The sequence below is a fragment of the Drosophila navojoa genome, chromosome 2 (assembly GCF_054131105.1).
Source record: "Drosophila navojoa isolate 15081-1374.11 chromosome 2, UAZ_NAV_1.0, whole genome shotgun sequence".
NCBI lineage: Eukaryota > Metazoa > Arthropoda > Insecta > Diptera > Drosophilidae > Drosophila > Drosophila navojoa.
Genome location: NC_142890.1, coordinates 33032217 through 33053181, shown reverse-complemented (window position 1 = coordinate 33053181; position 20965 = coordinate 33032217). Strand labels below are relative to the sequence as shown.

Sequence of the window (20965 nt, the reverse complement as noted above, 5' to 3'; positions counted from 1 at the left end):
ATCTTCTGGTTTGCCGTCCTCATTTGTCCTTGGTGATGAAAAAACTTGCAATGACCAGGATTCCTCTGATATATTTTTTTCAATCAAATTATTCTTCGCTTATCTCTACAACAACTCATATCCATATCCTCTTTCTGAATATGGGTCTATAAATACTCCTAAAGTTACTGCTGCCGCTCTGGCTGCGGCCATTAGGACGTTGAAATCACCTTTCTCTTCCGTTGCCGATAATATTCCTAGTTATGTGATTAAAGAGTGCAGTGTTTCTCTTCAGTCACAATTACTAAAATTGTTTAACTTGTCCTTGGATACTGCGGTGTTCCCTTCAATTTGGAAAGAATCTTTCATCATTCCCTTATATAAACTATTAAGAAAGCTCTAGTCTAGGCACACATACATACATACGCACGTATTAAAAAGCTCTCTGCTAACTGCGCAGTAAGCAGCGACTGCGCTTATAATATAATATAATATAATACGAATTTATTTGTTGAATAATTTAATTTCTAGACGTACGATCTTATTGAATCGTTCAGAACATGTGGCAAACCAACTGGACTTAAATTGCTCAAAGTGTATGACAATGACCTTCAGTAGTACCGTTCCTCTAATTGTTGATTATAAAATTAGCAATATTTCCTTACGACGCAGTCACACAATCAAAGATCTTGGTGTTTCTTTTGATTGTAAACTAAATTTTAATCTTCATATTTCTACCATCATTAATGAACCCAAAGGTGTGTTTGGCTTTATTAAACGTTGGTCAAAGGAATTTAAAGATCCTTTTACCACCAAACGCTTATTTACGTCGCTTGTGCGTCCCATCTTAGAGTATTGTTCTGTTGTTTGCATCGAATCTATCCAAAAACAGTTTCTTCTCTTTGCCTTAAGAGACCTTCGATTGGACAGTAATTTACGATTACCGTCTTATCATAGTGGCTGCAGCTTATTGATCTTCCATCGCTAACCAATCGCAGAACAATTTTAGGAATTTTTTTTCTGCATAAATTGATTAGTGGTGATATTGATTCGTCCTCTTTGTTGGGTCGTCTAAACTTTTCAGTTTCGTCCGCTTCATTTACCTGTGTGCACTAGGGGTTATTCTTTGCACAGTGCGTTTCATGTTCTTAGTGTTAATTTTAATAAATATTATCACATTTTGTTCTTAGAACTCTGTCTTCCTAAAATAAAAAGTTTGCTATTAGCTTATCTTAGGGAAATCACTCACAATGCCCATGCATAAGCATTGGTATACATTTTCGTTGTCAATGTTGTGTAGTGATTTCTCAATTCGATCCTATATTTTATTCTGTGCTCTTCCCTTACTCTTTTCTTTTTATTATTTCTTATTTTTTTACTCATTCACGAAAGTGAATTAGTATATTCATTTTCATTTATTTCAGTTCATTTCGCCGCTATTGATGCTAGAGACTTGAAATTTGGAACATATACTCGTGTATATCTCCAATTTATAAAGTGTATCGGAAAATGCATTTTACGATATGTTAGAAATCATATTTGCTGAAGAGCTAGAAAGCTGAAGTTTTTGTATGTAGATCCGCGTCGACCACCCACGATTTCCAGTTTTGGCGGATATAGCCCATAAGGGGGCGTGGAAAATCGGATACAAAAGTATCTTCCAAAGTTTTAAATCTGGAATGCTGAAATTTGTCACGTGAACTGATGTTTTGATTTTTTAAAGACGAGTGCATTAATTATATATCCACGCCTACTAGGGGCGTGACAAATCGGACCTGAAGATATAGTTATTTTTCAAAGAAAGAGACCTCAAATTTGGTATATATACGCAAGTTGACCTCCTAAGTCAAACGAGCTATGACTGATTTATCTCCGCCCAACGGAGGCGTGGCAAACCACAAAAGTTTATATCTCCTAAAGTATAAGAGCTAGAAACTTCAAATTTGGATAGTTAGGTTACCAGTAACCTCCTCTATCGATTCCTCAAATAATATTGTTACGCCTCTTTAGGGGCGTGTCATATCAAAAAATACCGTCATTTTTTCATTTTTGCAGCGTAAGCATCAAAATTTTGCAGCTAGGATACGCTTAGTTTGTTCCATGAGCTGGCTAAAATTGAAGTGTCGAGGAAGACAACTTTCTACAGTATTACAGCTGAACTGGGCTACTAATTGCTGATGGGGTGTGAATGAGTATTCCGCATTTGGTAACGCCCGACTGCAACGTTCTTACTTGTTTAATTATACTCATTCACGAAGTGAATTAGTATATTGGTTTTGTGCAATGTCCGTCTTGCTGTCCGTCCGTCCGTCTGTCCGTCTGTCCGTATGAACGCAGTTCATTTCGCCGCTATTGAAGCTAGAGACTTGAAATTTGGAACACATACTCGTGTATAACTCCGATTTGGTATGTAGATCCGCGTTGACCCCCCAAGTCCAAAAAGCTATGGTGGATATATCTACGCCCATTGGGGGCGTGGCAAACCGGATAAAACTGTATCTCCTAAAGTTCTAAATAATATAGTATGAATAATATATAAATTAAATATGCGAAAGCGGTTTTTAGATTAAAAAAACATATTCACTTTCGGAGTTGGATTAGAACTAAACTTAAGAATAATTATACAAGTAATATTTATATGAAAGCTGCCGCTGCTGCTATTATCGTCGCTGCTGCCGTGGTCACTGCTGTTGTTGCTGTTAGGTGTCTTGTGACACGATGGCTCTCACGGTGGTGCTGATCGATGCGCTGACTCGGCGCTCGTGGCGGAAATGCACACGTTGACCAGAATGTGTTTTGGCCAAGTGCTTTGATCTTATTAATATTGCTGACGATAGGCTCCCACGGTTGCGGTTGCGTTGCTGTTGTATTCTGCTGACAAAGCGCACGTGTCAGAAGTGCATGCACTGGAGCTGTGATATAATTGGGCCGGTGCAATGCCCTTCTGTAGAATCTGTCGTTAACTCTCCCCCCCTTAGATGCGGACGTCCTCAGTCGCAATATAGAAAACTTGAGCATTTTCTCTCTTTTCTGCTTCGGATGTTGTGACTTGGCCTGTGGTGGCTGGGGTCTTTCGTTTCAGCAAGTATCCATCCAACTACTGCCATAATTATCAGTAGAGTTCCAGAGAGTGTTATATTGACTGCTGCTCTTGTATCGTTGCTGCTCTTTAGGGCTTCTAATTTTCTTGTATTGCTTAGATTTATTTCCTTGAGCATTTGCAATGAGAGGACTTCATCGATCTTGTTTGTTTCCGCCATGATTTGAAATAGCGGTGGTGTGGCTTCTGCGAAGGACATTTCTTTTGATTCGTATACGTCATCTTCGATGCGTATCGTGGAGTTTTCAAATTGTACCAGGAAGGTACCATGGAGTTCTACTTCCTCTTCGTCGATCTTGATTAGTCCATTGAAATCGTTGAGCAATATTGTTCCGACAAACAGCTGTTCGTGATTGGGTACGTGTTGATTGTTGATAGCACGGCAGTTTGGAGGTTGGCTTTTTAATAGTGGCAAAGTACAAGTATCATTTCTTAAATCGACTAACTTATTTTTATTACAAATTGTTTTTTCATTATGCGACTCACTTGAGTCTCTTATAGCATAGATTGATTTTTTGCATTTTACAATATTTTCGAATTTTATTTCATTGATATAGTTTTTTCTTTTAATTGGCTTAATTAACATGTTTGTACAAACTTCATTTGAGATTAAAGGTATGTTGATTATATAGAGTATATTTTTTCCATTACTTGCAATTTTTATTTGGCTAAATTCTAACAATTCTTCTGCATTTAAAAACATGATTTTTTCTCTTTCTAGTATCTGTTCTATTATATTGACTTCAGATTCTGACAATGTTATTGAGTTTATTGTATTTGTATTGTATTTTTGTATTGTATTTTGTATTTTTGTGGATAATTTTTCCTGAAACTGTTCTAATGGTTGAATTTCTGTTTTCTGCTACAATTTACTTTTTGTATTTGGGTGTGAGTTTTGAGCCTAGGCGCTTGTTTACTTTTATATAGACTATCTCCCCTTGTTCGTAAGTTTTGGTTTCCTGTCTCTCTTTATTGTGGTAATTTAAGTCATATTTTTGTTTATCTAGTAGTGTGTTGGATATTATTTTCCTATTCTCTTCTGTTTTTTCTGGGTTATCCTGAGCTGTTGTGCCGAAAAATATCTCTATTGGTTTTCTTTTAGTAACTGAATGGCAGGAGGCGTTATATTCCTGTACTGCTTTAAAGAGTGTATCTGTGAAACTCATATCTTTATTGTCTTGTCTTAGGCAAGTCATTATCTCTGACAGGGTGGAGTGAAATCTCTCTATTTGTCCGTTACTTGTTGAGTTATAGGGAGGGGTAGTATAAACTTCGATACCTAGTTGGTCTTGCAGCAAGAACTTTATAGAGGATGAATTTAAAGCTCGCTCGTTGTCGATTACTACGGTTCTGGGCATGCCGAATGCAATTAGGATTTCTCTTAATGGGATTTTTATATCCTCTGCAGATCTTGAATTTAGAATCTTAACTTGAACGTATTTTGAAAATTTATCGATGCTAGTTAAAATAGTCTTATTTTCTGTTATATAAATATCTATATGAATGATTTCGCCTGGAAATTTGGGAATTGGTGTTGCTTGAATTGCGGGATGTGGAGGGTGTCTATCATATTTTGATTCTCTGCATGTTAAGCATGATTTTGTAATTTCTTTAACTTTTTTATGTAGTTGTGGGAAGAAAAATTTTTCTAGAAATTTTCTGTGTGCTCGTCTATGCTCTTGTGTTATAATTTTGTACTGTTCATCGACGCTCGTAATGTCTTCTACCTTTCTTTGAGTGTATCGTATTTTATAATTGGAAAAGTGAAGTGGGTAGAATTCCTGTATTTTGCCCATTATATGTTCTGGAGTAAATAAGCCGTTAATGAGTCTTGGGTCAAGTCGTTTCTTAAAAATGTCAATTAATTCGTCTTCAGTAAAGGGGTTGTGTTACTGTATGCCTATGGTATGTAGGGAAGGGAATTTGGAATTTATAATCGTACTTTTCGCCGATTACTATGAATAGCTGATTCTTGAAAACATTAATAGGTGTTTCTATTGTGGGGATGAGGTTGTGTGATGAACTTTCATCACTCATAACTGTGGTTTCTGTACTATTGACTTCGTTTATTGGGTTCCTTGATAAAGCGTCGGCTACTACGTTAGTGGTTCCTGGTTTATATTTTAACTCGTAATTGAACTCTTCTAAGTAACTCTTCCAACGTTTTAGCTTTCCGTTGTGATTTTTATTACTTAGAGCAAAGGTTATTGGTTGGTGGTCTGTGAATATAATAACTTTGGCAGTTCCATACAAATAAACTCGAAGGTTTTGCAATGCCCAAACTATGGCTAGCATTTCCTTTTCGTTTGTTGCATAGTTCTCCTCTGTTTTTGACAATGTTCTTGATATGAAAGTAATGGGTCTGCCTTCTTGTTCAAGGACTGCACCGATTGCGTAATTCGAAGCATCGGTTGTTAAGTGGAATTCTTTGGAGAAGTCTGGATATTTTAAAATTACGTCATTAGAACAAAGAGTTTGCTTTATTTTATTGCATGTTTCTATTGCCTTGTTATCTAGCTTTATCTGTACTTTATCTGATGCTTTTGCTGTTATACGACCATCTTCACCTCTGAGGTGAGTGGTAAGGGGTTTAGCTAGTTTTGCATAATCTTTTATGAATCTGCGGTAGTAGCCGGAGAGGCCTAAGGACGATCGTAGTTCTTTAAGAGTTTTGGGTATGGGGAATCTGGAAATCGCTTCAACCTTTTCTGGATTTGTCTTAACGCCACTGTCTGAAATGGTGAATCCTAGGAAATTTACTTCCTTTTTGAAAAATTCACACTTGTCCATTTGGATTTTCATATTAGCGTTAAGTAAAGTCGTGAAGACTTGTTTTAGGTGATGAGCATGTTCGTTTTCAGTTTTGCTGAAAACAATGATGTCATCAATGTAGACATAGCAGATTTTTCCAACATGATCCCTTAGAATATCATCTAAGGCTCTTTGGAATATTGAAGGGGAATTCTTGAGACCAAAAGGTAGTCTTGTAAATTCGTACTTCCCTCCGTTAACAGAAAATGCTGTTTTTTCTATGTCTGTCTCCTTCAAAGGAATTCGGTGAAGAATTTATTATCCCCTAAGTGGGCTATGATGTCCCCTATTTCTGGCATGGGGTATCGATCGGAGATTGTGACCAGATTTAGCTTGCGATAATCAATTACAAGTCGGTATTTCTTTTTTCCTGAGGCATCAGTTTTCATTGGTACGATCCATACTGGAGCGTTATACGGTGATGACTCCGTCGTCAAGCATTTCTGATATCTGCTTTTCGACTTCTTGCTTTAGAGCAATAGGATATGGGTAATGCCTGCTGTAAACCTGAGTGTCGGTATTGGTTCGGATCTCTCCTACTACTTTAGTCGTGTAGGTTAATTTTTGCTCTGGGTCTGCAAATAACGGTTTAGCTTCTTGAATTAGTCGATCTATTATCTTTTTCTGGCTATCGGACATATGATTTGTTCGGACCTTTATATTGTTAACTGCTTGTGCAGGTAATTGCTTGATTCGGAATTTATTACTGCCATTTACTATTATGATATCATTCCTGACATCGATAACAACATTGAGTTGTTTCATTGTATCATTGCCTAGAATGCCATGAAATGTTTTTAGAGTGGGTAATTCGAAAAATCTGATTGGAGTGTTGAGGTTAAAAAGATTGAGCAATACATGATGAGTTATGGCTATTTTCCCGCCTATAGAATTAGCGAAAAAAGTTTCTTTGTTCTTTTTTGCGTTGGTTACTAAGGAAGATTGTATGTAATTCTGATTGGAACCTATATCAATGAGGAAGTTCAGTACCTGTCTGTCCCTCGTTTTGCATTGGAAGTAGGGTAACGAGGAACGATTTAAGCTAAAAAATTGACATCAGACATATCAGCAATTTCTGTGGTTGCTTCGTTCTCGTATGTGTTTCGACGATACCTGTTCACTCATACACTGTTCGTATGCCTCGGCATAAGCTTCGGTGGCGTATGCGTTTGCATATGCATTTGCGTAAGCGTTAGTTTCATCATTTACGTTCTGCGCTTGGGTTTCCCCAGTATTGATGTGAAATTGTCGCTGTTGTTTGAATGGGTTTTCTGCCCTAGAAGATAAGGGTCTCTTCCCAGTGAATTGGTTATTATTTGGCCTATTCATATAATTCACATTCCTGGTTCTGATAGACGAGTCGACTTCCATTGGTTGTGGAGCCGGTTGTGGTTTTAGGGCTATTGGTCTTGGTGGTGCGTTAAAGAACTGTAGTGGTTGTTGGCGTATGGGTCTAGGTATGAAACCTGAATTCTGGGGGTTAAACTTAGGCTTTGGTGGATAATACAGATCCGGATTGAAGTTGATTCGATTTAAGACATGTGGGCTATTGTGTCGAAATGAAGATTGAGTAATTCTATTTTGATGATTGTTCCTCGGAGGAAGCGAAGGCGCTCTTATAGGGTTAACGATCGACTGGTTCTCAATCAGTCGGCACAAGTGAAGGGCATGTTTAAGGTCGGTTGGCTCTTTGATGGCTAATAACCTTGGTAAGTCTCCGTTGAGACCTCTGATAAACGTATCTAATGCTTTGTCCCTATAAATCTTGGTATTAGCTCTTACTGTTTCTGCAGATGAATCATGGTTATTTATCTGATTCAATATTAGAGACAGCTGATAATAAACGGCTTGGTAAAATTCGTCTATTGATCGCCCATTTTGCCTAAGAGTATAGAGTTGGTACTCCAGTGTCTTAAGATCTCTGCGATCTGCGAAATGGTCAGTGAGACATTGGGATATGGCTTTCCAATTTAATTGGGTATTATATGCTTCTAACACAGCATCGGCTTCGCCAACTACTTTACTTCTTACTACCATTAAGATACCATAATGCTTTAGTGTTCCCTGTACAGTAGAGTAGGCCTCAAATATCCTGTCTACACTTTTGCGCCATGAAGTAAATTCTGCTCTATTCCCAGAAAAGTCTTTTAAAACTCTTACAACGTCTGGTAACTTGTCTAGTTCGTTGATTCGTCCCATATATTCTGGGAGAATCGTCTGATCTTGCTCGACTGATACGGTCGTAGCTGGGTTAAGTAACTCGTCACCTTTCTCAGACAATATCTTCCTAAGGTATCTCTCTATCGTACTCTCAATTGGTTCGGTCGGTTCGGTTTTATGGCACCTGTACTGGTGGATGGGAGTGAACTTTCTGGTGGTGGCATGTTTATTTTAGAGAATGCGGTCGTTAGTTCGTCAATGGTCACGGACAGACTTAAAGAGTTTTTATCGAATCGGAAAATGGTGGTGGTTTGTTTTCAGAATATGTTCTTGGAATCTTAATTTATGTTAGTAAATTCCTACGCGATCAACGCAGTGATCTTCCTGGCTATTATTGTATGGCTTTACGGGCCATACACCATACCGGGCAACTAGATGTCGCTCAGTAGTACAATTTTTAGAGTTTTCTTAAATACTAAGTGTTAAAGTTCAATATTTCTTTTGTTTTTCTTAATTTCTAGGTGAATTGTTCAATATTTTTTTTACTTATTTCTTTTTTTTTTCAAATCTTATTCACTATGCTTACAATATAATCTTCAGCATCGTTGACTCCCGCGATGGTGGTCTGGATTGCTCTCTTTCGTCAGATTCCAGTATTAGTGGTGTCTCCGTTACTAAAGATCCTGCGAAGCACACTGATTACGCGGTACCCTACGGGCGGACACTTATAGGGTGGCAACAATGTTTTTGACCCACGACCGTACCTCGTTTACGTATTTTGAGTCACTCTTTCACGAACACGGTGTAGCTGCGGATTAGGCACTATTACGGATCGTTTGAATGCTCTCGTTAGCTACGGATTAGGTACTAACGTTTCGATAGTTGCGGATTAGGCACTAAGGATTTTTCGTCGCGTTCACTAGCAGCTATATTTCGTTATAGGTGCTCTCGCGAAATAGTTGATACTATGTTTTTCGACGCGTAAACTTTCTAGGATAACAATCGCGGGTCCCTGCTCGGGCGCCAATTAAATATGCGATAGCGGTTTTTAGATTTAAAAAAACATTTATTCACTTTCGGAGTTGGATTAGAACTAAACTTAAGAATAATTATACAAGTAATATTTATATGAAAGCTGCCGCTGCTGCTATTGGCGTCGCTGCTGGAGCTGTGATATAATTGGGCCGGTACAATGCCCTTTTGTAGGATCTGTCGTTAACTTATATAATAACTGATGAAAAAATTTTATGTCTACGCCTAATAGGGGCGTGGCAAATCGGACCTGAAGATATAGTGATTTTTCAAATTTGGCTATATTTTAGGCACACTTGATGCTAGAGACTTGAAATTTGGTATATATACGCGAGTTGACCTCCCAAGTCCAACAAGCTATAGTGGATATATGTCCGCCGAAAGGGGGCGTGGCAAACCGCAAAACTTTATATCTCATCATCTCGTTTAAGAGCTAGAAGCTTCAAATTTGGATAGTTGAGTTACTGGTGACCTCCTCTATCGATGCCCCAAAAAAAATTGTTACGCCTCTTTGTGGGCGTGGCATATCGAAAAATACCCTGTAATTTTCACATTTTTTGAGCGTAAGCATTAAAATTTCGCATTTACGTTACCGTTAGCTCTTTCTAAGAACTGGCCAAAAATGAGGTGTCTACGGCAACTAGGGGCGTGGCAATCGGCATTTGTATTATCAAATTGCGACATTTATATGATTGAGCTACCTATGTATGTACATGTATATACAAATAGGCTTAATAGGCATTGATAACACGGAAGGAACGATTTTTATAAAACTTAAAAGTAAAATTTAATTTTTTTAAAAATATAAAAGAAGCTAAAATAACAAAATTTGCAATTTACAATAAAGAGTTTTCCGCGGGATTTGAGCTCGCACCCAAGTCATGTTTGTCACAAGAACAAAAGCAAATGGAACCGGCGCCTTTGCTGACAGCGCCACCACCCACTGTCAACGATTGTAATTAAAATGAAATCCAAAAATAAGATTCTTGTTATAAGAGCGGATGGTAAATTCAAGAACAAAGCAAAAACAAATCAGTCTCATTTCAACGCTAGAGTATGCATTTATGTGTACATACATACACACATACAAATGAGCGCGTGCATAAGACAGGCTGGAATGCTTGATGCTACATATGCGTGCAGCCTTATGTACATACATATACATGCATATATGCGTACATACATATATGAGGGCTTTTTAAGAAGAAACAAATTTAAACTTATAAAATTGTTCAATTAGAAAAAAGAATAAAATATCTATTTTATAAAAAATGAAATATGTATGTATGAAAAAAAAACACATAATCTTGATGGGGACTTGAACCTCCGCCGCTGTAACATAACTTGCGACGCCTTTAGCGCCCACGCTATCGCTTTGCTTTACAAATAAGCTAATAACAGAGCGTCATCTGACAGAACTACAATAACAGCTAGAAAATCCAGAAATCAATCGCAATTCTTAGAATGAAAAAAGGCGCTCTTTTGTAATGTAAGCAAACGCTAAAGAATCTGCAATAGGTGTGACCGAAAGCTATCAACGAAAATTACCATACATTTGTACCACTGACCAAACAATACATAGACTAGACATGTAGTACAAAGTTTTTCAACACCGAAAAATCTGTCTAGCAGGTCCCGGCCAACTTCGTATTCGCTCGGCTTGGTATTGGCTGGCTCGGGTAATGAAAGATAGCACGACGAAATCAGTGCGCTCTAAGCACGCAAACGAAATGGTCATATATGCGCTTTTCGTTTTTTGTCTTACTCTCCCTCTCTCTCTCTAACTCTCTCTCTCTCTCTGTGGGCTCTCAAATCATGAAGCTCAGCAGCGCACAAAAATTGAAATTTCTTCGCGACGGTCCCAGCTCTTTTCTATTGAATGAAGAGTATACTGAAATCTTAAAATCGTTTGCGACATTCATGCAAACAAAATGTTAGCGTTTCGATATATATTTATGGGAAGGGTATGAATGCGTTGAGGCGCATAAAGAATATGATCTCGCGACAGGCATGCACACACACACTTGTAGTCCCTTGCTACATGTATGAGCATTTCTGACCTGCGTGCGTTACTCTTGCTGCTTGTAGCAATTTTAAAGCCCAGCATTTGCATTTGGTCGGTCTTGTACATGTATCATTTGATTGTGTGTGTGTGTTCACATAGAATGCGATGCTCACAATTATGGAATAGCACTTGTAGAAGCATTTGTATGCCTGTGGGCTTTTACATGTACGTGTGTGTATGTGCATATGTGTATGCATGGGACATGAACATTGGCGTGGGCCTACCTCAACTTAGAATTAATTGACCAATTTAGGGCTCGAGTTGAAGAGGTGCGCTTGTATGTAGGTCAGCTACTAACTAAAGTGATAAGTGCACTTGCCAATAATTTACATAAGTTATTTTACTTTCATGATTTTTATGACACCTTGACCTGTATACAAATGTATGAAAATATGCTTATTTTAAGAAATGTAAATTTAATCTGTATATGTATGTACATTTGTACATATATACATATATGCACAGGTGCAAGGGAGCTTACTCAGGTACCTGCCAGTTACTATACTACACACATATGTACATACATATACATATGTATGTATGTGTATGAGTTACTCGCCGGTCACAGTGCCACAAAGTATATGTATGCACATATGTATATATTTTAGATTCGGGCTACAATAATATACATATGTACATATGTATGTACATATGTACAAAAGATAGCACGACGAAATCAGTGCGCTGCAGAAACTCAAACGAAATTGTCTCGTTCTATGCGCTTTGCGTTTTTTGTCCTACTCTCTCTCACACACTCTTCTCTCTCTTTCTCTCTATGGGCTCTCAAATCATCAAGCTCAACATCGCACAAGAATTGAAATTTGTTCGCGACGATCCCCCTTTTGAGTGAAGAGTACACTAAAATTTTAAAAGCGTTTGCCACACCCATGCAAGCAAACTGTAAGGGTTTCAATGATAATTTGTGGGAAGGGTATGAAAGTTTTGATGCGCACAAAGAATATAATTTCGCGACGAGCATGCACATACACACTTGCACATTTAGTATATGTACGACCAAATGTATAACAGTATGCGAAGCTCTTGCTGCCTGTCAATCAAATGATACATGTACAAGACCGACCAAACGCAAATGCTGGGCTTTAAAATTGCTACAAGCAGCAAGAGTAACGCACGCAGGTCAGAAATGCTCATACATGTAGCAAGGGACTACAAGTGTGTGTGTGCATGCCTGTCGCGAGATCATATTCTTTATGCGCCTCAACGCATTCATACCCTTCCCATAAATATATATCGAAACGCTAACATTTTGTTTGCATGAATGTCGCAAACGATTTTAAGATTTCAGTATACTCTTCATTCAATAGAAAAGAGCTGGGACCGTCGCGAAGAAATTTCAATTTTTGTGCGCTGCTGAGCTTCATGATTTGAGAGCCCACAGAGAGAGAGAGAGAGTTAGAGAGAGAGAGGGAGAGTAAGACAAAAAACGAAAAGCGCATATATGACCATTTCGTTTGCGTGCTTAGAGCGCACTGACTTCGTCGTGCTATCTTTCATTACCCGAGCCAGCCAATACCAAGCCGAGCGAATACGAAGTTGGCCGGGACCTGCTAGACAGATTTTTCGGTGTTGAAAAACTTTGTACTACATGTCTAGTCTATGTGTTGTTTGGTCAGTGTTTGTACTCAAAAAGTGCACGATCAATATAATAATTATCGATTACTCGATAAAAATTACCAAAAGCTACAATATAATCAAAAAGCATAATTGTTTTGTAATAATTTTTTTTAAAGCCAAATTAAATAAAATTTACAAAGGGACTGTGAATGAGTATTCCGCAGTCGGTAGCGCCCGACTGCAACGTTCTTACTTGTCAATAGCTTTAAGAAATAAAATAAATTATTATGTTTTGAAAGTTTCATTACGATCGTACGTCTAGAAATCTATTCGACAACAAGAAAGAAAATTCTAGTCGAGAGCGCTCGACTAGATACTACCCTGAACCAAACTAATAGAAAAGCACATTTAGTATGGTTCAAATTTCAATTTCAATGTATTTAAAAATAATGTATTTAAAAATTAAAAACTGAAATAGATTCACTGCTACAGCGCCATCTACCAAATCTAAGTCAAACTAACTGCTGATGTGACTTTAAGAATGTGCAAGAACAACCAAACTAATAAAAACGTTAAGATATCAATTTCGATTTTTGAAAAAAATATAAGAGAAATTTAATCAAATATATATAAGTTTTGAAGAAATTAAAAGAAAACTACAATACACCCAGCAGGATTTGAACCAGAGACCTCGCGATCGAACTTCGCGTCCTCTACCATGACGCCACTCCTCTGTTCTTATTTGCAATGTCAAAACTGAAATAGATTCACTGATGCAACGCCATCTAGCAGAACTAAACGAAACTAACTGCTGAAGTGATTCTAAGAATGTGCTAGAAGATGTTTGAATGTACATATGTGTGCACACGTATTGGAAAACTGCTGTTGCTGCAGCACGTGCGTTTGTTAATTGGCCAAACATTTTGTTAATTTTTAACGTCGATTGACTAAACCGAATTTAATGAAACTTTCAGCATATGATCTACATATTCTATTGAATATTTGGCATTTAAAAAAAAAACATGTCAAATCATTCACAATTAGCTATTCTAGAATCTGACCTTCACTGGGGATTCTGGTGAATTTGGAGCCGGTATCCAAAATATAACATAAACCGAAATTGTATAAAATGAATTGGAATATACTTTTAAAATTTGGAGACTATAGCTCTAAAAATGTAGGAGATATAAATTTACAACCTATTGCGCTTGGGTTGCGCTGCAGTGTTGGCAATATTATGAGAACTTATTTGTTGAATAATTAAATTTCTAGACGTACGATCGTAATGAAACTTTCAGAACGTAATCATGATGTTTAAATGTATATGTATACCGAAGCACAAGTCTCTAGTATTTGATATACGACTTTTACAAAGATGATGGTGAGGGGGTGGATTTAGGGGTGGGGGATAAATCTTAACAACAACCGAACTTGTATACAATTCATCTTAATATACCTTTTAAATTGGAAACTCTAGCTTGAAAGATGTAGCAGATATAATTATTTAAGTGATCTTCGATATGGTTTTTTAACGATAAAAAAAATATCGGAATGAGTTATCGTTTTTTAGTGATAAACTCGATATGCGCGCTGTATTTACGGACATTTTAAAAAAAAGTTGAAGTCTCTAGCTCTTATATCTTCTGAAATCGACGCGTTCAAACATACGGACGGACGGACGGACGGACAGACAGACGGACAGGGCCAAATCGACTCAGCTCGTCGCCCTAATCAAGAATATATATACTTTGTGGGGTCTGCCACGCCTCCTTCTGCCTGTTACATACATTTTAACAAAACCATTATACCCTGATTTCCCATTTTCAATGGGTTCAGGGTATAAAAAAGTTCTCATAATATTGCCATCACTGCAGCGCAACCCAAGCGCAATCGCCTGTATATGCGCTCGACTCTGCGAAGCTTCATCATGGTTGTGGTCGCGAAGGTGCTTATAATCTGTGAAGGATAAAAATTAACTTCGCCGTGGTTGCGGTTTACCCATGGCTCAAGCTCAGGGATAAGAGTATGTGTCCACTGCCCTTTAGTTGTGCTGTTCCACCTTCTATATCATTGCGTCGTATAAGCTCGTGTGCACTCCGTTCCACGGCCTCGGCGACTTAGTCCTCCAGAGGCACCATGCTGGCTATGACGAGCGCCGCGTCGTCAGAGACTGTTCTGAATGCGCAGCAGACTCTGATCGCGCTCAGTCTGAAGATCGCGCAAATGCCCCGGCTGTAGCTCGGCGTTGCAATCGCGCTTGCCCATATTGGCGCAGCGTAGAGGATGCGCAGGCCGGACACTTCGCTCGAGAATGTCGGAATGCGCCGATTACATTTTGCTGGCGCTGCGGACAGTTGGGCAAGAGCACGAAGGATTGTTGCGAGAAGAGAAAGGCGGGAAACGGCCAGGGGCGGAGCGGCAACAACTAAATAGCAAGGAGAAGGAGAAGTACCCATTCAGAGTAGAAGACGGGAAGATCGTCGCGACGGTGGTAATCGGGGGTCAAAGAATGACCGCCACGATCTGCTTCGGGGGGACACGGTCATCGGGCCCCACGCGTTTGCATATTAAGACGACATAGTGGTTATCGGCGCGACGAAGAAACAGCAGGTAGCCAACCTGAAAGAAGTTTTCAAAAGATTCCGAGCGGCCAATACAAGAGTCCACAGGAAGAAATGTAGTTTCTTCAGGAGGAAGTTAGCATACCTCGGCCACGTGATAAGCGAAGAGGGGATCTGCACCGATTCCGCGAAAGTCGAGTCGATCCGGAGCCTCCCATCACCATCGAATCTAAAAGAGTTGCGGCGATGCCCCAACCGATGACAGAACTTCTCAAGAAGGGTCGGAAGTGGAGCTGGAGTGAAGAGCAGGAAGACACGTTGCAGAAACTCAAGGAGAGTTTAACGACCGCGCAATTGTACCGGAATTTGGGTCATCGGATCGACGAGGAGGACTTTATCCCTTGGAAACTCTGTGTCCCCAGCAGTTTGAGGAGAAGAGTAATGATGGATATCAAGGAGTGAGGAAGACGGCGGCACGACTGGCGCGAAGGTACTACTGGGCGGGCATGTTCCGCGATGCCGCCAGACACGTGAGGCGCTGCGGAACTTGCCAGAAGTTCAAAAGCGTGCAACAAAAGCCGGCAGGGCAGATGCTGACCAGACAAGTGGCGAAGCCAATGGCGGTATTGTGCGCGGACTTCGTGGGTCCCCTACCTCGTTCCAAGCGTGGGAATATAATGCTGCTGGTGTTCCAGCTTTCGCTAAGTGGGTGGAGTTGGTGCCATTGAGAAGAACGACTACTGCGTTCCTGCAGTTGGTGTTCCGGGAACGTATACTCGGCAAATTTGGAGTGCCCAGGACTTTCGTGTGCAATAACGGTGAACAATTTGCAAGCAGGAGGCACTCCAATACACGGCACCCTATTCACCGCAAGAGAACCCGACGGAGAGGACGAATCGGACGGTAAAAACAATGATGGCTCAATACATCGAAGGCCATCAAAGTTCGTGGGACGAAGTGCTGCCTGAGATAACGCTGGCGATCAACTCGACTCCACAGGGCTCACTCCAGCGTTCCTGATGTTAGGGCGGGAACCACGTTTACCCGCCACAGTATATCACGAAGTCACTCCCGGTTCGGCGACGAGAGAGACTGAGCTCGAGGACAAGGAATGTAGGATGAAAGAAGTCTTCGACGTCGTACGAAGGATCAAGGAAGACATTGCGCCGGCGCGATTGGAGGCTCAGCAGTCCTGTTACGACCGCATCAACTGTCAAGCGCGGCAGAAGGATTCGCGGCGAAAGTAGCGCCCAAATTCAACTACCTTACAAGGTCGTCAAGTTCATCTCCCCTAACGTCGTTCGCTTGGCGAAGGAAGGCGAACGCAGGAGACGGGTGGCCAACGTCGCGCAACTGAAACCGTTCTACAGCGGAGAAGAAGAAGATGACACGATCCCGGAAGCTGGCGGCCAGGGGAAGTACGGCGATGGACGAAATAATCGAGCTCAGCAGCGACCACGAATTCTTGAAAAACGCGCAGGGCGCATCGTAAGGTTACTTTTAAGCCGGGGTGATGGACTCAGTCTCACCAGGGCCAAAACTCACAAGAAAATTTGTAAGTAACTACGGGACGCGTTGGCGGAGAGACAGGGAAAGGGAGGGGAAGGGGTATTGGTTAGATGTTAGGTGTCCACGTGGCATAACTAGTGATGGCACGATTAATCATATGATACACAATAATCGATTATTTTGTTTCAATTCACGATTTAATTGTATCGCAATATGGGCTTTGAATAATCGAGACAATCGATTATTTACTCAAAAAATCGCGATAAGCAACATTGGCGCGTAAAAGTTAGAAAGCGAAGCGTAATTATGGCACCAACAATTAGTAAAGTTTGGAGATTTTGTTCAAAATTAAATGATGAATTTCAAGGATCCTCTTGCCTTGGCTTCAGTTATGAAGCGCATACGACAAGAAATGGCAGGGTTTTCAGATATAAATGAAAGTTTAGGAAGCACTCGGCACATCTACTAGCGAAGCTGAGTTCGATTTATGGACCCACCACAATGCGCTGGCCCACAAAACCAGTAAGAAAGACGGTAACCATTTTCAAATTCAGGACGAGCTCAGTCTTTTTTTAAATGCTCCTCTTTTGAATTGAAACGTGATGTCGTCAACGCCTGGGAAGAGATGCGTACTGTATAGCCTAAGCTATATGTTATAGGTTGTCGTTATTGTTTTTATACCCTGAACCCATTGAAAATGGGAAATCAGGATATAATGGTTTTGTTAAAATGTATGTAACAGGCAGAAGGAGGCGTGGCAGACCCCACAAAGTATATATATTCTTGATCAGGGCGACGAGCTGAGTCTATTTAGCCCTGTCCGTCTGTCTGTCCGTCCGTCCGTCCGTATGTTTGAACGCGTCGATTTCAGAAGATATAAGAGCTAGAGACGTCAACTTTTTTTTTAAATGTCCGTAAATACAGCGCGCATATCGTGCTTATCACTAAAAAACGATAACTCATTCCGATACTTTTTTATCGATAAAAAACCTTATCGAAGATCACTTAAAAAATTATATCTCCTACATCTTTCAAGCTAGAGTCTCCAAATTTAAAATTGAGATGTATTTTAGACAATTTCGGTTTTTGTTAAAATTTACCCCCCACCCCTAAATCCACCCCCTCACCCTCATCTTTGTAAAAGTCGTATATCAAATATTAGAAACTTGTGCTTCGGTATACACATACATTTCAACATTATGCTTACTTTCTGAAAGTTTCATTACGATCGTACGTCTAGAAATTTAATTATTCAACAAATAAGTTCTCCTAATATTGCCAACACTGCAGCGCAACCCAAGCGCAATCGCCTGTATATGTGAGTGTGTGAGTATGCGTGTGTTTGTTTGTATGTGTATGTGTGTTCGTTTGTTTGTTTGTATGCGTGTGTGTGTTCTAATTATTATTGAAATATCAGTTGCTTGTAGGGTTCAGGGGATCTCGTAGTCGAGCAGTCTCGACTAGAGCTTTCTTACTTGTTTAATAGGCGCTTCGGTACCAGCGCAGCGTCTTTTTTCCAAGGCGGGTGCCACATTAACCGAAAAAAGGAACGGGCTAAATACAGAGCATCTCTCACAACTACTATTTCTTAACTCAATTTTAAATAAATAAACATTTATATTCTTTACTGTTGTTGTTATTTGTGCTTCTAAAAGGAGTTCATACAAAATAAATTAGGCGCATTCAAAAAATCATTTGATTAATCGATTTTTTCATTTTCCGCGATGAATTGCAATTAATCTTTAAAGCACCTAAAACAAATCATATGATTAAATAATCGAACAATGATTTTTTTTTTGCCATCACTAGGCATCACCTCGCCCACCCATCTGCACGCGGGAAGGCGACAGCAATCGAGTTGCGCAACTTGGCGTACTCAAGATTGCCGGGATCGCAGTTATGCGGGAACGTGATTCGGGAGTTAGTATGGGCATTCAAGCTACTCGTTAATTGTTAGGTTTGTTACTAGCAGCCAGCACATATGTAGGTGTTAAATTCTGTTTCTTGATTCCTTTTATTGTTGCAAACTTACTCCGATAGTTACAAGATTCCACTTCGCTGACAATTCCGCGCTTACTCTTAGCCTATCTTATCTTCGCTTGACCGACACGTGACCCACTTTTTTGATTATTTTCTCGCTTTCAAAAACCCGTCTTTCGCTTTCAAGCGCCGAAAACTAACTCTTCGCAGCTTTTGCTGCTCTTTTCTCTGCAAAAGCTCTTCACATCGAGCTTTCGAGCTGCATGGTTGCATTGCTGATCGCGCCCGCCCAACATTCAAATTAATGTTACCCTCTCAAAAGCTAGTTGCTATACCTAATTGTCACTATACTATGCCTAATTACTACCACTGACCAAACGACACATAGACTAGACATGTAGTACAAAGTTTTTCAACACCGAAAAATCTGCCTCTTAGGTCCCATCGATTTCGAATTTTCCTGGCTCTTCACTTTTAGGTTCAAGCTACGAAAATACACGGGTGCACAATCATTCCGCTTCATGCGCTCGACCGAGACGGTCAAATGTTGAATAAAAGATGCCTCTGTGATCGATTTTTGTTGTTGCTCTCTCGCTCTCTCTATTTTCTGCTCTCTCAAATTTGTATATGTATGTATGCATGTGGGCACAAGCAGCAGCTCACAAAAATTGAAATTTTTTGCGTTCGACTGCCATTTCTTCCCTTCTGTGTGAAGAGTATACCTAACTCTTCAAACCGTTTGCCAACCTTGTACAAAAAATTTGCGTTTTCGTTATTATTTGTGAGAAGGGTATGAAAGCGTTGGTGGTCCTAATGAAAAAGTTTTCGCGACGAGCGTGCACATGCACACCACAGTCCCTTCCTACATGTATGAGCATTAGTTTGCCTGTGTGCGTGCGAAGGCCTTGCTGCCTGTAGCAATTTTAGGGGCCCTAGAATTTGAATTTGGTCGATCTTGAGGAGTGCTCGCATACATACATATGTATGTACATATGTATATGCATTTGAGTGTATGTACGCATGGGCTATGAAGCTAACAATTATGGGAGATCACTTGTAGAAGCATTCGTATGCCTGTGGGCCTTTACATTTGCGTGTGTGTATGTGCATGTGTATGCATGAGACATGAACTCTGGCGTGTGCCTACCTCAACTTAGAATTGACCGATTTAGGGTTCGAATTGAAGAGGCGCGCTTGTATGTAGGTAGCTGACTAACTAAAGTGACAAGTGCACTTGCCAATAATTTGTATAAGTTATTTTACTTTCATGATTTTTATGACACCTTGACCTGTATCACTAACCAGAGAACACATAGACTAGACAACTAGTGGAAAGCTTTTTGCACGCTTTTTCTGGGACTTTAGCGCCCCAGACTGCTTTGAATTCGCTCGGCGAATTACTTTTAGGCTCGAGCAACGAAATTATACGAAAGCACAATCATTTCGCTTCACGCGCTCGACCGAGATGGTCAAATGTTGAACAAAAGATCCTTCTATGCTCAATCTTTCCCTTGCTCTCTCCCTCTCTCTCTCTCGATGCTCTATGCTCTCTCAAATGTGTATATGTGTGTATGCATGTGAGCACAAGCAGCAGCTCACGAAAATTTAAATTTCTTTGCAGCAAGAACCCATGCCTTCCCTTCTGTGTGAAGAGTATACCGAACTCTTTAAACCGTTTGCCAAGCTCGTACAAAATATGTTTATGTGTCTTCGATATTACTTGTGGGAAGGGTATGAAAGCGTTGGTGCTCATAGTGAAAATGCTTTCGCGACGAGCGTGCACACACACAGTCTCCGCTACTATATGTATTATGAGCATTTGTGTGCCTGTGTGCTTAGCTCTTGCTGCCTGTAGCAATTTCAGAGCCCCGAATTCGCATATGGTAGATCTTGTGAACTACTCACACATGCATACATACATATGTTTGATTGTGTGTACGCAGGGGCCGCGATGCTCACAAATGATGGGGTGATCATTGTAGAACCATTTGACTGCCTTTGTGCCTTTATATGTGCGTGTGTGTATGTGCATGTGTGTAAGCATGGGACATGAGCATTGGTGTGTACCTACCTCAACTTAAAATTGTGCGAACGATTTTGGGTTTTGAAGAGGCGCGCTTATATTTCAGTAGCTGACTGACTACACTGACAAGTGCACTTGCATTTTTTACACTTTTTTTTTACTTGCATGCA

General features: G+C 40.0%; 1 protein-coding gene, 1 long non-coding RNA gene and 1 pseudogene across 2 annotated transcripts in view; 1 reads left to right on the top strand and 2 right to left on the bottom strand.

Moving 5' to 3' along the window:
• The window catches only part of LOC149092497 (uncharacterized), a 171868-nt gene extending 159144 nt beyond the window's left edge, over positions 1–12724 (top strand). Inside the window, exon 2 of the long non-coding RNA XR_016196980.1 lies at positions 12285–12724. This is a non-coding gene — a long non-coding RNA (uncharacterized LOC149092497). The remainder of the gene's footprint in view (positions 1–12284) is intronic.
• LOC149092492 (uncharacterized) overlaps positions 1–20965 on the bottom strand; it is a 182797-nt gene that overhangs the window by 6344 nt on the left and 155488 nt on the right. The window lies entirely within an intron of this gene.
• Positions 2939–5881, bottom strand: LOC149092498 (uncharacterized; annotated as a pseudogene).